Source organism: Eurosta solidaginis, chromosome 2 (genome assembly GCF_040869045.1).
Source record: "Eurosta solidaginis isolate ZX-2024a chromosome 2, ASM4086904v1, whole genome shotgun sequence".
In the NCBI taxonomy this organism is placed as follows: Eukaryota; Metazoa; Arthropoda; class Insecta; order Diptera; family Tephritidae; genus Eurosta; species Eurosta solidaginis.
In genome coordinates this window covers 145,262,512-145,268,511 of record NC_090320.1, presented here as the reverse complement: position 1 = coordinate 145,268,511, position 6,000 = coordinate 145,262,512, and positions in this window count along the sequence as shown.

Here is a 6,000-nt window from a genome sequence, read left to right as displayed (position 1 = left end):
TGATCGCACCGGTGACCACTCTAACCTAACCTAACCTAACTTTGCAATAACAATTAATAAGACAAAATAAAAATCACCTACATAAGTAGTTGTTGTTTTGCATTGCTAAGCCTGCTCAACAAATAGGTCTCCTGTTTGAACCATAAAATTTTTGAATTTCTATCTAGGATTCGATACTTACTCTAAGAAAACGAGTACATAGAGTACATCAGAAAAATTTTTGGATCTACATACTCCTTTTTTATTATTTGCTTTAGATGTTTTTTGATTCAAGGTTCGATTCGAGCTCAAGGCCAGAACAATAATTTTTTTCTAATGATAATTATTGTTATTTTTTAATTTTTCTAAATTTGAAAAATTGTATTTTGTTTTTGGAATAGTAAGTAGAAAATTTTTCAGACAACCTGCCATAGCTGCGCAGATAGATCTATTTCGAAGGGTGCTAAGCCTTCATCATCAGTACGCTTTAGGCATGCTGCGCTAACCATTTAGCTATACAGCATGCCTAAAGCGTACTGATGATGAAGGCTTAGCACCCTTCGAAATAGATCTATCTGCGCAGCTATGGCAGGTTGTCTGAAAAATTTTCTACTTACTATTCCAAAAACAAAATACAATTTTTCAAATTTAGAAAAATTAAAAAATAACAATAATTATCATTAGAAAAAAATTATTGTTCTGGCCTTGAGCTCGAATCGAACCTTGAATCATTTATCAATAGGCCGATAAAAACAAAAACAATTGTTAGATGTTTTTTATAATTGCTAAGAAATATTTCTATAGTATTTATAGATTTTTTTCTATTAAGGGAGTTAAGAATATTGTGTATTCGACTTTGGAAACGCTGCTACAGCAAATATACGCTACGCCTCGTGTGCAACTTGTTCATTGCACTTTTTGTTTCGTTTTGACAATTGATGATTCGCTATTAAATATTGAACAAATAAACTGCGGTTTTTGATGTTGCGTTTGTGCACTTTGTTTCTACTTTGTTAGTGTACTGATGCAGATGCTTGCCATTTGCACAAAATCCTGAACTTCCGTATTGAATTGGATGTTTTAAATTATAATAACAGTGAAATAAGCCTAGGTTGGGTTTAACTGGCCGGTCAATAAAGACCGCACATAGACTGAATGTGTCCATAGTGTTACCAGAATTTGGTTTAAGACCAAACTTTAAAAACCCCAACTAGGTACCAGTACTTCGGTTTTGAAACAACTCCGTTCTCTTTGCGAATACTAAAATATTTCTAGGATCAAGCATAAAAGCTAACTCGTGATCTGGCAACTCCGCCGCTCCTAGAAGCTGGAGCCTTGACCTGGCGAGCCCGGTGCTCAAATGTTTCTACCTGCAGCTCAGACTTCCTACATCTGCTTTACAGTTACAGATCTTTTGGATGAAAACTTACTTTTGTAGCTTAGAAGTAGGGTATATGACTAGTTGACAGACGGACAGACCAATGTAAGTTTCAGGGGCACCTTAGGAAATAGGATTCAGCACAGTGTCCGTGGCTTCACGCAAGTTGCACTGAAGAGGAAGGGAGGAATCGACTTGACAGGACAAGGCTCATATTTATTTTACCCCACTTTCTTTACTTCTTCTCCACACACAGGATTCATGCCTGGACCATGGTTTAATTATTAAAGGTTACCCAAGTAGCCTTAGACCACCCTGTGCTTTTCACATTCCAAACTCCCAAGTCGCTCCAAAAAATGAAAAGTGTTATTTCCTTTCAAACTCCTTTCTGACTAACGAACAAAACTTTAAAACAGTACTGAAAGTTTTACTTAAAAAAAAAATGTTAATTGTTCTTCGGAGTTCTTTTCACAACATTTGGCTCGGTCGTTTGAACTTTATGGGGTGGGTTTTGTCGAAGGCTGAGGTAGCACTCAGTCAATCCAGGGTCAAGTAGAGGTCCCACAAACCCCCACTTAATAAGAACACAGTAGCTTCAAAGGGTGGGCGCCATGGGCGGATCGGCTTCGGTGAGTCCGGTGGGGATGGTTGGCGAGGTTTTTTGCTAATGCTGTCAACTGTTGTGATCGTTTCCTAGAAGGAATAAGAAGACATGAGTGCTGCTTTAAAAGTTAAACGGCTTGAGGTCTTGCAAGTGCGCGTGAACCGATTGTTTGTTTTGTTCAACGTGGGCCAGTCTCACGGTATTTGTTGAGATATACTCCACCACCAGATATGGGCCAGAAAAATTTGGTGCGAGTTTCTGGGCAAAGTTGCTTGGTGCGGAGGAGAGTGGGTGATGTCGTGTCATTACTCTGTCTCCTATATTTGGCTTCCATGGCCTTCTGCGCAAATCGTAATATTTCTTCTGTTGATTTGAAGCTTTTTCCAGGTGGGTTTTATTTCTTCCCATAGTTTGGTGATGGATGTCGGTACTGTAGGTGGCTCCACTGGTACTGCTCCCTCCGTTCGTACTTGTTGAGGAGCTGTTAGGTTCCGCCCGAAGTTTGTTTCCGCCGCGGAAGATTGCGTGGACTCCTGGCTTGCTGTATTCATGGCGAACACGATTTGGGGAATCTCTTGGTCCCATGTGCGGTGGTCTTCCTTGGAAAGCTGCGCTATCATAGTTTTGATGGTCCGGTTGGTTCGCTCAGTCGGGTTCCCGTGGGGTGCATATACTGCGGTGAATTTATGCTCGAAGCGGTGGTCGCTCAGGAATGATTTCAACGCTTTTCCCACGAACTTCTTCCCATTTTCGGTGAGGAAGATCTTCGGGCAACGAAATCGGAATATTATCCTTTCCTTCAGCGCTTTGATAACACTGGCAGCTGTTGCTTGGCGTACTGGGACCATCTCCACCCACTTGGAAAACTTGTCCACCATGACGAGGAGGCACGTGTTGCCTAGTTCGGAACGCGGTAGGGTTCCGATGAAGTCGGGGGCTACGACTTCCCAAGGCCGTGAACATTGCATCGTCGCCATCAATCCTGCCGGGCGTCTCTGTTCTACTTTGTATTCGGCGCACTTTATGCCTTTACGTACATGCTTAAGTACATCGCGGAACATTCCAGACCAGTGTTAATTTTCTTGCACTCTTTTGAGTGTTTTCTTCGTGCCAAGATGACCAGCGACATCGTGGACCTCTCGTAGGACGTCCTCTCGTCTATCGGTTGGGACACATAGTTTCCATTGTGGCGCTCGTGAAATTTGAATGTTCGGTGCGATGTGGCGAAAAAGGCGGTTTTCTATCGTCTGGTAGTCCGGATTGGCCTGCTGTTGCTGATTTACTTGTTTGGATTTCTTTCCATACAAGTCGCTCGCGTCGGTGTCTATTGTGTATAGTGTATCGGGCATCGGGAAAGCGCGTCGGCTACAACATTTTTTGCTCCCTTACGTTATTCTATATCAAATTTGTACTGTTGCATCTCTAGGGCCCATCGTGCTAGTCGTCCTGAGGGATTTCGCAATGAATGTAGCCATTTTAATGAATGGTGATCAGTGATAACAGTGAAACGGTATCCCTCCAGATATGATCTCATTTTGCGTATTCCCCACAGCACGGCTAGGCATTCCTGTTCGGTGGACGAGTATTGTTTTTCCAACACCGTTAAGCTACGGCTGACATAAGCTATTACGTTCTCTTGGTCGGAATGGCGTTGGTAGAGCACGACGCCGAGTCCTTCCCCGCTTGCGTCGGTTTGTAAAAAAGTGGTTTGCCGAAGTCGGGGCAGCAGAGTACGGATGCACTATGTACTATTGTAACGCTACGTTACAACTTCCAGATCTCGTCTACGGAGTACTAAGCAACTTCCGGAAGTTCCGGCTGTGTGTAACTGTCAACAGTTTGAAGCCTAGCGTGTGCCCAAGCTGGGCAAAGCTAAAGGCAGTGCGTGGCTGTTTCTTTGCAGCTCTCCTCGACGCAGATCACGCCAATGCTGTAAAAAGGGATCTCCGTTCTTTCTTCATGCAAGCCAGTGGCCAGCGATTGTGGCAATGGTCATAAAGATTTATTTTCTTAAATGATGCGTCTCAGCGCCTGTTGCATAGTTAGCTGCAGCCTAGAGCGACCTCTTGCAGCTGCTGACGATCTAAGACGATGTGATGGGGGAGTTAAGCGTCATGAACGCTGCTTGAGTAAGTGTTCAGGTGTATTATTATGTAACTCTATTCGAAATAACTTTTTTTCCGATTCGGAAAAATTTTTTTGATTTAAAAGCTTTAAAAACGCATTTTTCTTCGAATATAGTTACAGGATAAATCCCCAGGACCTCTGCTTGGAAGATACTAGCCGAGTTTGAAAGACGGGCTCACGGCGATTGCTAAAATTGCCGAGAAGCTTTCAGCTTCTAAACCGCTGTCAATATATCCATCTTAAGACTTATCCATGACGCGCTATGCACACCATCATTTTCGCACAGGTTGTTTATTACGGCCACATTCTCTAATAATGCCCTTGGCTAAAGCTTTATCAATCGTCGTGCCTCAGAGGGAGATTTTTGTCGAATTTGTGAAGTTTTGAAAAAAGGGATTTCATTTTCCCCCCTGTGTTTATACAATATGGATAACAAATGAAAGCTGTTGATGAGTGATTTAGTACAGGATAATTTTCATACAACTGGGAGGATAGGGTCTCGATATATAGCCCAAAACGTGGACCCGGGTACCCCTAGAATGTGTTTATACAATATGGATATCAAATGAAAGCTGTTGATAAGTGCCTAGAATGTGTTTATACAATATGGATATAAAATGAAAGCTGTTGATGAGTGCTATAGTACAGGATAATTTTCATACAACTGGGAGGCTAGGGTCTAGAGATATAGCCCAGAACGTGGACCCGGTTACCCCTAGAATGTGTTTATACAATATGGATATCAAATGAACTGTTGATGAGTGCTATAGTACAGGATAATTTTCATACAACTGGGAGGCTAGGGTCTCGAGATATAGCCCAAAACGTGGACCCGGGTACCCCTAGAATGTGTTATACAATATGGATATCAAATGAAAACTGTTGATGAGTGCTATAGTACAGGATAATTTTCATACCCCTGGATGAATAGGCTCTCGAGATATAGGCCAAAACGTGGACCCGGGTACCCCTAGAATGTGTTTATACAATATGGATAACAAATGAAAGCTGTTGCTGGGTGATTTAGTAGAGGATAATTTTCATACCCCTGGGTGACTAGGGTCTGGAGATATAGGCCAAGCGTAGGCCCGTGAACGCCTAGACAATGTTTTTACACTGTGGGTATCAAATTGAAGCTGTTGATGAGTGCTTTAGTACAGGGTAGTTTTCATACCTATTGGTGACTAGGGTCTCGAGATATAGGCCAAAACGTGGATCAGGGTAAGACTAGGATGTGTTTTTACATTATGGGTATCAAATTGAAGCTGTTGATGTGTGCTTTAGTACAGAGTAAGTTTTATGCCGCTGGGTGACTAGGGTCTCGAGATGTAGGCATAAACGTGGACCCGGATACACCTAGAATGTGTTTTTATATTATGGGTATCAAATTTAAGCTGTTGATGTATGCTTTAGTACAAAGTAAGTTTTACACCGCTGGGTGACTACGGTCTCGAGATATAGGCCAAAACATGGACCCGGATACACCTAGAATGTGTTTTAATATTATGGGTATCAAATTGAAGCTGTTGATGTGTGCTCTAATACAGAGTAAGTTTTACACCGCTGAGTGACTAGGGTCTCGAGATATAGGCCAAAACATGAACCCGGATACCCCTAGAATGTGTGTGTATTATGGATATCAAATGAAAGCTGTTGCTGAGAGCTCTAAGTTCATTGTGATATTCGATTTAGTCGCATCAACCTGGCAAACCTGATAAATATGCATGTGAAGCCGAAATAAAGACAAGAATTAATAATACCCACATACCTATTTACATACGTCCTATTCGATTTGCCTGAAATTTCGTATATAAATTTGCCTATATTAGTATTTACGATGCTTTTTTCCGGGAAGTATATCAGAGACGGACTGGGATGAGGACTAGGACTGGGACTGAGACTAAAACTCGGA